This window comes from Lemur catta, chromosome 6 (assembly GCF_020740605.2).
Source record: "Lemur catta isolate mLemCat1 chromosome 6, mLemCat1.pri, whole genome shotgun sequence".
NCBI classification, from domain to species: Eukaryota; Metazoa; Chordata; class Mammalia; order Primates; family Lemuridae; genus Lemur; species Lemur catta.
In genome coordinates, this window is record NC_059133.1 from 85,946,648 (window position 1) to 85,957,766 (window position 11,119).

Here is an 11,119-nt window from a genome sequence, read left to right on the forward strand (position 1 = left end):
GCTCTCTCCAGTCAATAAACAGGTAGTAAATTCACAAACACACCCAGTGTTGCTATCTATGGGCAGATTTCAGTTTGTGATTCAGTATCAGCTGTCCTTCTCCATCCCTTTAGTTCTTGCTATCCCCATTTCTTCCCTTTCCCTGACACACACACATACACCCATGCATACAGTCTCACACACACACACACACACACACACACACACACACACACACAGTGACATGATTGTTATGGGCTCTAGATAACTGGAAAGGAGAATGAACCACAGAGCCTCCTGCTGCAGTGGGCACGTTGATCGTGTGAGCAGGGACACTGGGAAACACACGGCATCTCTCCCTAACTAGTATTGCCTGTCCTTCCTCAGAGCGATGGAACCTCAGAGTCAAGAATGATATTTGACGGAGAAAGGGCCCAAGTGATAGCTAGGAGTTGTTAACTGATGACATTTATTTGAGAATTGAAACTTACATCCCCAAAGGTTTCAGGGTGTGGGGTCCAGGTTACAATCCAATTCACTGAGACACTTGATTGGAAGACTTGGTTCAAGTCTCCAGTTGCATTGGACCACTAGCATTAATTTGCATATCACTTTATACTATTTTAAATAGAACTTAGTCCATATACCAGTATCATTAAACTCTTTTGACAAATTTGTCATAGAGAAATTAAGTGACTTATTTAAGACGGCAAATAAGGTTAATAATGGAGCCAGGAACAAGGCCCAGTCCTGGAACACCTTGCATAGTCAACTGTCTGTCTATCATGCACCACAGCAAAGCAGACATGGACCAAGATGCCTGTTGTCTGGTCACTTTCAGGCCCTCTCAGTGAATTGCAGTATGCCTTCCCCAAATCGTTCCTTATCAGAGGACTGCACTCCATAAGATTATAGAGAAAAAGGTCAATTTATCCTTCTTATACAGGGAAAGATCCTTAACCTGAAGCCCCAAGCAGATTACACGAGCGACTAAACAGCTTTCGAGTTGTTTATATGCTTTCCCATGGTCCTTATCAAAATTAGACGAGTTTCGAAGGCAGCATATACTTTGCGAATCCAGCAAAGTGTTTGTTCTCTCAAGGGGTCCCTTCACTCTCTGCTCCGTATCTCCGTTACCAGCCGCATCTTCCTCTACGCCTACATACCAGGCATGTGAATGTTTAGGTGCTTATCTGTCAAGCACTCACACATTTGCCGTTTTCATGGTGAAAGACTGCAGTTCATCAGGGCAGTGGAAAGTGCAGCAGAAACACCACCTGTGCACTTGTTAAACATGCAGGATCTCAGACCCCGCTCCAGACTAACCGAATCAGAATCTGCATTTTAACAAGGTCCGAGGTTCGTTGTTTGCACATGAATGTTTTAGAAGTACTATTCTAGATCCACAGGCAGGCTTGGATTTGCCACTTCTCCACTACGTGACAAGACTGTCACCTCTCTGAGTCTCAGTTTCCTCATCTGTAAAATGAGTGACGTAGGGTGCCAAGGTTCTCAATTTTTTTTCATCTCAACACACTTGAGAAAAATAATCTATATTCTTCAGTAACAGGATTTGTAATCCATTTATTCTCATTGTTGGGGAAGGGGAAGTTGTACCACAATCCTGCTCCCTCCAAGGGAGACCCAGGAGAATGGAGAGTGAGAGGTTAGGAGCATGGGGAAAGTCTAAGTGTATAGTTTGAAAAAATTCCCCTGAAGTTATTCTAATATGGCTCTCAGGGGTTTAGAATTAGAAAATTCTTAAATTGCTTTAAAGACTTAAAAATCTGCATTGCTTCTGGTTCTTGACCAAGATGGGATAGACACACTTCTTCCCATGCATCCTGAGAAGGATAGCTAAAAATACTGGATACTATACATGAAACAAACATAGAATGTTCTAAAATTTGCGAGAAGAAGGCATACCAAAAAGGGATCCTAGGACCCAAGGAACAATATGGCAATAAGTTCCCTGGATTTTTTGTTTCTTTGTTTTATATATCCTGAAGTGAATATAGGAAAAGGTAGCAACCCCAAACCACCAGGAGGAGTGAAAAAAAAATCCTCCTCAAAAGCCTTCTCTCTCTAGACAAATGACGAGGAAATGTGCAACCTAGCAAAACAGAGAACATTTAAACAAAAATCGCCCTATTCCATCCCAACATCACAGGAAAAATAAACTTGGCCCAACTCAGCAAAGGCTTAGTACGGAGCCAAGACTTTCATCCTGGCCCAACTCTAATGAGGTGACCCTCTCCTACCCCACCTGGGTAGTGGCAGAGAAAGCCACACTGGGATCCTGAGCTTTCATCTCCAGCCAGGGATAATGAGGCCTTCTCCTCCCTACCGGAGTGGTGTCAGAGAAGCCCAAGTGGGAAATCTGAATTTTTGCCTCCATTCATCAATAATTAAATGTCTAAAAAAGAATGAAATTAAGATTTTAGAACTGAAACATATAATAACAAACATAAAAATATCCATGGATGGGTTCAACAACAAAATGGAGAGAAAAGAAGAATCAGTGAGCCTGAAGACAGAACTATAGAAATTATTCCATCTGAACAAAAGAGAGAAAATAGATTTAAAAAATCAAGAGAACCTCAGAGACCTATGAGACTAAAAGACCTAACATTCGTGTCAGCAGTATCCCAGGAAAGGAGAAAAAGGTGGGGCTAAAAAAAGTACTTGAAGAAATAATGGCCGAAAATTTCCCAAATTTAGTGAGACACATAAATATATAGCATCAGGAAGGTAGCAAACTCCAATGCAATACCCTCAAGGAAATCTATGCCCAAATACATGATAACCAAACTTCAGAAAATTAAAGACAAAGAAAAAAATTGGGAAGCAGTGAAGGAGAAAGAACACTATGTATAGGAGAAAAACAATTCAGCTGACAGTAGGTTTCTCATCAGAAACCTCAGGGAATAGAAGGATATAGCACATTTTTCAAGTCCTGAAAGAAAAGAACTGTCAACCTTGAATTCTATATAAAGTGAAATTATTCTTCAGGAATGAAGGAGAAAAAAAGATATCCTCAAAGGAAGACTAAAAGAATCTGTAACCAGAAGACCTACCCTAAAAGAATGACTAAAGAAAATTCTTGAAACAGAGAATAAACGATAAAAGAAGGAATTTTGGAATGTCTGAAAAGAATAATAAAAAGAGAAAAAGTATGATATATTAAGGGGAACATGGAAGATAAGGTAATCAACCACCCTCAGCAAGGCTCAATGGAGAATGAAACATTGTTCAAGATGCTATGAAGTTCTAAGGATATGATCATCACCTTGTATCTTCAGGGGATGTAGCCATTGCTCCCTGTTTCAAGTTCTGCTCTTTCTAACTCTGTCTCTACCACTCCTGCTGCTACTGAGACCCAGTGGGCTGTCCCAGGCAGCAGCCACTGCCATTGCCTCTGTTGGATACAGCTCTTTTGCCAGGTAACGTCACTGGTCATTGTCTAGTCTAGCAATCAGTTTCTGTCTGATCTTATCAACCCTGTAGCGGAGGCTATATGGCTCTAAGCAATGTGACCAATCACCAGGGAATTCCTCCAAAACAACTTTAAGTGTGTTGGATACTGTTAAGATTTCACAGAAAGAAATAAAGCTAGAAGGAGCCTCACTACTGATAGATGCAATGGCATAAATAAATCACAGAAACATTTTACTAAGTGAAAAAATTTAAAGTCAAAAAGCTCTATGCTGCCTGATTCCATTTATGATATTCTGGAAAGGCAAAACTACAGGGTTGGAAAACAGATCATTGGTTTACCAGGAGTTGTGGCTGAGGGGAGAAGTTGACTTCAAAGAAAAAACACAAGAGATTTTTGAGTGATGATGAAACTATTTGGCATCTTGATCATCATGGTAGATACATAACCCTATGCACTTGTCAAAACTCACATGTACATCACAAGGAGTAAACTCTACTGTATGCAAATTTTAAAACTAAATATAATAAAACGCTTTGTAAAAAATCTGTATTCCATAGCTCTATAATTTTTGGTTCTTGATCCCTTCTGACAGATGGGAAAGTATTATTAATTATATATAGGAAAGTACTTAAAGTGCAGGTACTAAGTAATTAGAAAGTAATTAAAAATTTAGCTGTCCTTTAAGCTGCTTACGCAAGTGCTAATCTCTAATCTTTCTTTAGTGCTTCTTAAAATACCAGTGAGTGGGAAGGCAAATTAAAGTCACATTTCCTACACATTTGGAATCTCTTAGACTGAACTTCCCACTCTGACTAATGCACAGTGGACTCCAGAGAGGAACACACTAAATGTGAAGGAGAAATGCACAAACCTGGCCCCTTTTTCCCTTAATATCTTATGTCTTGATTCTCCAGAACAACATTATTAATCTTAAAAAAAAAACTTATTAATTAGAAATGCAATATTCTCTTCCAGAAAACAGAGAAGAGAGAACACCTCCCAACTCATTTCATGAGGCCTATTTTACCCTGATACCAAAGCCAAAGACAGTAAAAAAGAAAAAATAGAGACTTATATCTTTTATGAATTTAGATGCAAAACTCCTTAACAAAATGTTATCAAATGAAATACATCAATGCATAGAAAGAATAATACACTATGATCAAGTGGGATTTGTTCCAGTTTTGCAAGGCTTATTGGATATTCAAAAATCAATCAACATAATCTACCATATCAATGGGCTAAAGAAGAAAAATCATATGATCATATCTATTGATGAAGTAAAAGTATTTGACAAAACCCAGAACTCATTAATGATTAAAAAAAAAAAACTCTCAGCAAACTAGGAATAGGAAAACTAGAAACCCTCATGAGAATAAGATTCCGTAAAGAGAATCTATGAAGACCTGCAGATCAATGAACACAGATATAGAGTAGAGAACCCAGACATAGACCTACAAAAATATGCCCAAATGGTGCTGGAGCAGGAACATTTCCTCTATACACATAGACCAGAAAGAAGAAAGAGGAAGAATCCTAACTTAAACCTCACACCATATGCATTTAGGCAACAAAACCTCAGACCCAGTAAAAAAATTAACTCAAATGGATCACAGACTAAAATATAAAATGTAAAGCTATAAAATTTTAATAAAAAAAAATACAGAAGAAAATCTTCCGGGCCTTGGACTAAGTGGAAAGGTCTTACATTTGCAAGTGAAAATATAATCCAAAACAGGAAAAATTAATAAATTTGACCTAACTAAAATTAAAATGATTACTGTGAAAACCCCTGATGGGGAAATTAAAAGACAAATTACATACTGGGAGACAATATTTGGATATCACATACCCCAGAAGGGACTTGTATCTGGAAAACATGAAGAACTCAATATTAAAGGAGCAATTAATCCAATTAGAAAGTGAACAAAAAACATGAATACACATTTCACTGAGGAGGATACATAGATCATAAGCACACAAAAAGATGTCCATCATAATCATTCATTAGAGAAATGCAAACTAAAACCACAAGACATTATCACACATCTATGAAAATAGCTTAAAAAATGATAACACTAAATGATTGCAAAGATATGGAGAAACTGGATCACTCATGCATTGTGGGAAAGAGTGTAAAATGGTACAGCCACTGTGGAAATCAGTTTGGCAAGATTTTCTGAAACCAAACATGGATTTATCATGCAATCTAGCAATTACACTCTTTGATATTTGTCCAGGGAAAATAAAAACTTAGGCTTACTCAGAAACTTGTACACAAATGTTTATATTACAGTAGCTTTATTCACACTAGCCCCTAAATGGAAAGTATCCAAATTTCCTACAGTGGGTGAGTAGTTACACAAACTGTGGTACATTTGTACCATGAAATACTGCTCAGTCATAAAATATAGATAACACACAACTTGGATGACTCTCAAGGGAATTATGCTAAATGAAAAAAAGCCAATTATAAAAGTATGTATAATTCCATTTATATAATATTCTTGAAACTAAAATACTGTAGAGATGGAGAACAGTTTAGTGGTCATCAGGGGCTAGGGATGGGTGTGGGAGGAGGTGAGTGTGGCTATAAAAGGGCAGAACGAACATTGTGCAATGGTAGAGTTCTGCATTTTGCTCATGGTGGTAGTTACAAGAAGCTTCACATACAATAAAATTGCATAGAACTACACACACACACACACACACACACACACACACACACACACACGAGTGCATATATAACTGGAGAAATCTGAGCAAGCCCTGTGAATTGTGCCAGTGTCAGTTTCCTGTGCTGATACTGTACATAGCTAAGCAAGATGTTGACACTGGAGGGGATCCTGGGTGAACATTTTTTTACAATTTCTTAAAGTTGTAAACCTATAATTATTTCAAAATATAAAGTTAAATTTGCTGTTCTAAAATCCATAAGAAGGAGGTGCAGTAACTCGAGCACAGTAGCAATCAAATAAATATTTGTTTGAAACTGAAATACGGGTGACCCGAGTCAGCAGATGCAACTATTCCCATTCTCCTTGTACTTGCCCAGTTTTCTCAAGCTGTTCCCCCTCTGCTTCCTTTGTGGGCATCTTTTACTTCATCGTCCCTAAACATTGATGCTTCCCAGTTTCATAGCCTTTTTCTTTCACTGCACAGGTATTTATTGATAGTCTACTATGTGTTTAGGCAGTGTCTAGTCTCTGGGATACAGCAGTGACTATAACAAGATCCCTGACCTTGCAGAGCTCACATTGTGTGGAGACATGGATAAGAAACAGGAAAACAAATACGTAGAAAATATGTCCAGAGGTGTTACATGCTATAAATAAAAGCAAAGTAGGATGATGGGATAGAGGCACTATTTTAGGTCTGATGTTAGAGAAGACCTCTCTGAGGGATTGATGTTTGAGCAGAGACCTGAATAAAGAAGGAAGGAAAATGAAGCAGGTATGACTATCTGGAGGAATAGCATTCCTGCAGAGAGAATAACCCCTAATATGCGAACTTGCTTCTCACAACAGGATTAGCAAGGGGGCCAGCGTCCTGGAACGGATTAAACAATGGCTAAGCGTTAGGAGATGAGCCTGGAGAATTGCAAGGGGCCGTATCACAAGTGCTGCATTACAAAAGTTTTCTAGTTTTCCAGTGCTGCATTACACAAATTTAGCACCTTATGACAATAAATGTTTGTTGCCTCACATAGTTCCTGAGAGCCGATCCAGGAGCAGCATACTAGGTGGTTCTTGTTCAGGGTTTTCCATGAGGTTACAGTCAAGCTGTCAGCTGTGGTTATCTGGAGCAGGAAGACCCACTTCCAAGATGGCTCACTCATACGGCTATTGGCAGAAAGGCTCAGAGCCTCACCACGGGGACCACCCCACAGGGGGCTTGAGTATCCTTGTGATGTGGCACCTAGCTTTCCACAGAATGAGTGATCTAAGAGAAAAGGCACAATATCTTCTATAATGTAGCTTCTGAAGTGACATGCCATCATTTCTGCCATATTTGATTGGTTACACAGACCAGCCTTGATAAGATATGATGGAGGTGTTGTCTTGGAGGCTGGCCACCACAGTGAGCCAAACTGTGGGCCACAGTATTGTAACAACTTCCGCTTTATTCTAAATGGATGAAAGGTCCCTCAAAGACTGAAAGCCACAGGATAATGTGATCATGAGTGTGCTTTTCACTGTGGCTGCTGTCAGAAGAGTCATGGTAGAAAGGCTAGTATGGAAATAGAAAACATAGGAGGCTGTTGTGAAAGTCCAGCAGGGGCTGGGCGCAGTGGCTCACGCCTGTAATCCTAGCACTCTGGGAGGCTGAGGCAGGAGGATCACTTGAGTTCAGGAGTCTGAGACCAGTCTGAGCAAGAGTGAGACCCTATCTCTACAAAACAGAAAAAAATTAGCCGGGGGGCATGGTGGCGCATGCCTGTAGTACCAGAAACTTGGGAGGCTGAGGCAGGAGAGTCACTTGAGCCCAGGAGTTTGAGTTTGCTGTGAACTAGGCTGACACCACTGTATTCTAGCCTAGGCAACAAAATGAGACTCTATCTACAAAAAAAAAAAAAAAAAAAAGAACAGAGTAGCAGAGGCACGATGATGGTAGTGCTTGGGTGCTAACAGAGGAGGAGGTGAGAAGTAGTCAGCAAATCCTACACTGAATGTGGGACTAGTAGTGTTTCCCAGCACTTGGCCACCTTCTCTTTCTACACCCTCTCTGGGTGATCCATGGTTTAAACCAGTGTTTCTCAAATTTTGTAATTTACTTGCAGAACTTTTAGAAATGGATTTGTGGGTCCAACCCCAGAGATTCTGGTATAGTAGATCTGACCTGAAACTTGGCATTTCCACCAAGTTCCTGGGTGATGCTGACCTGCTGGCACACACAGTATGCTCTGGGTAGCCTGGCTTAGGCTACCATCTGTAGCCTGATAACATACAGATCTTTAGGTTAGGGTTGAAATCCAGGCATATATCTCACTGTCTGCAAGAAATTACCCTCTGGAATTGACACCATTTTTTCAAACTCAGTACTTGACACATCCAAATTCACATCATTATTCCCCCAATACATCTGTTCCTTCTTCTGTATTCTCAGATACCACCAACATCACCCTCATCCTTCACATCCCACCAATCACCAAGTCGTGTCAATTTCACCTATTTCTCAAATCTGAACACCTCTTTCTCTCTCTGTTATGAGTGTTCTACTTCAAGCCTAACCAGTTTTGCTCACATCAGCTCTATCCACACCACTTTATCAGAGTGAACTATGTAAAACATAAAACTGAGCACATCCTTCCTTTACTCTTGATGGTGCTTCATCACCGACAGGTGTAAGGCTTTATTAAAGTGGCATAAGAGGTCCATTGTCATCTGGACCCTGCTCCAGGCACATTTCTCATCCTTATGCAACTTGCATTTTACACTCCAGCAACCTTGAGCTGCTTCCTTGTAATTCCCTGCACATACCACACCATTTTAGGGATGCCATGTTATTGCTCATGCTTCTACTCTGCCTCAAACACCTTCTCTTCCATTCCCAACCCTTCCCACATCAACTACCCAACACCTGCTCTTCTTTGAGACTGAGCACTGCAGTCACTTCCTCCAAGAAGTCCTCCTCAACAATCTCACTTGTGCTCCCAAAATACCCCATGTTTATTTTCTTTTCCTAGGCTCTCAAAAAGGTTTAAAGTTGTTTAATTTCTGTCTTCCCCTATTACATCATTAGCTACTTAAGGTCCTGTTTATCTCTGTACCTTTACACACATCCTGGCATATAGCCAGGAATTATTAAGTGTTTGTTAAATTTTAAAATGAGCCTTTATGCCAAGGCTAGGAAATACTGCATAATGTAGCACAATATGTCATCTATATGGAGAAAAGAAGAAACAGAAAAGTTGGTCTCAGTGCCCCTTGCTGACACATGACTGTACTCACTCACCAAGGCAACCCTGAGGCGACACTCTCACCAGAGGAGGGAGATGGGGGTGGGGAGCAAAGGGCAGGCATAACTGCCTAATTTAGACAGATTTCTGCTGAAGGATTTTACCCAAATTCTTCCATGATTCAGTCAAGTATTATGCTAGGCACTCCAAGGAATAAAAGATATGTAACAAACAACCCTTTCTTTGAGAACTTTATATTTGAGCGGAGAAATAAGTCTAAAATTCAGAAAATAATCACTTCACAATACAAATCAGTGTTATCATGATACTAAATTGTATTGTATAAATACACCATGAACATTCTAGGAGTTCAGAAAAAAACTATCACATTTGTCCCGGATTGGTGGTGGTAAGTTCCAAGAGAGGGGAAGGTAATAGTTGAGATATTAGGCTGATCATCAGCACTCAGATGACAATGACTCTCTTCAGTAATTCCAGTATTTGCTGCACAGTGATCAGGATCAAAATTTAATGTGGAAGTGATGAATTTCTTAGCGTGGACCCTTTACTGAGCACTTACTCAGAGGTAGGAACTCTGCGTAATGCTTTGTCACACATCGTTTCAACCATTGCAGCAAGACTAAAGACGAGTGTCAAGCCTCTTTCACGGATGAGAAAACTAAGGCTCGGAGAAATGAAACCACTGGCCCACAGACACACTGACGGTAGGAAGCAGAGCCAGGATGTCTGCCTGAACCACTCTCCCCTCCATCCCCGCTCCTGTGACTGCTACCTAAACACACTTCAGGACAGACAGCTTTCAGGGCAGAGAGCCTTCTCTGAGAGTCTCTACATGTAGCCTCCAACAAATATGTCTGTGCAAAAAGGGGAAGTCTCAACAGTCAGCAGTTATTTGTCACTTTTTCGGGCTCCATAGCAAAGGTACCGCCCCATGGAAGATTTGCTCTGAATTTACCTTTTCGTTATATCCTTATAACAGAAGGGAAAAGCTGGAGAATACTTGAAAGTTTGATCATTTTTCTGGAAATTCTTAGGCAGGTTTCCAAGTTATGCTGGTTTGATTGGACATTACAATGCTAGTGTGCTTAGCGTAAGAGCATGCCTCTGAACACAACAGGCATTTTCCTACATTTGCAGAAGCTACATTTGCAGAAGCTGAGCTATAGGGAAGGGAGTCTCACACACCTTTGTCAGCATAGGCTAGAAGCGGAGTGTCTGCCCTTTTAATTCCTTAAAGGAGTCTCTTCCTCTCAGTTTTCCTAGCTAACAAATACACATGAACGATGACCTGCAGCAGACAAACACAAGAAATGGCAATTTCAGGTAGCCTCCTGCACTGAGTGTTATGTTAGAAGATATTTTAGGAGATCAATGTTTTCTAACTTACTGAAAGTCCATTGCTAAATCACCCGGTAAAGGATCTAAATTAGTAATGATTAGTCTTTTTGAGATCATGGATCTCTTTGAGAATTTGATCATGGATCTCTTTGAGAATTTGATAAAATTATGAATGCTCTCTCTTCCCCAAATAACACACTCACACACACACACACGTGCACCCACGTGCTGTGTCTATACATACTGATTTTACAGATTTCTGGGCGGCTTCCATGCCCTCCAATGTCTGTGTCTAAAGCACTATGTTAAGGAAAGTTGTGACGATACACTGGACTCAGTAGGAAAAAAAGTCAGGTTTGACTAATGATGTGTTCCCTCTTAGGATGAGAAATGGGTGGCGGCATGTAGATCATGAGTTTACCATTTCTGATTTGTAAACACTC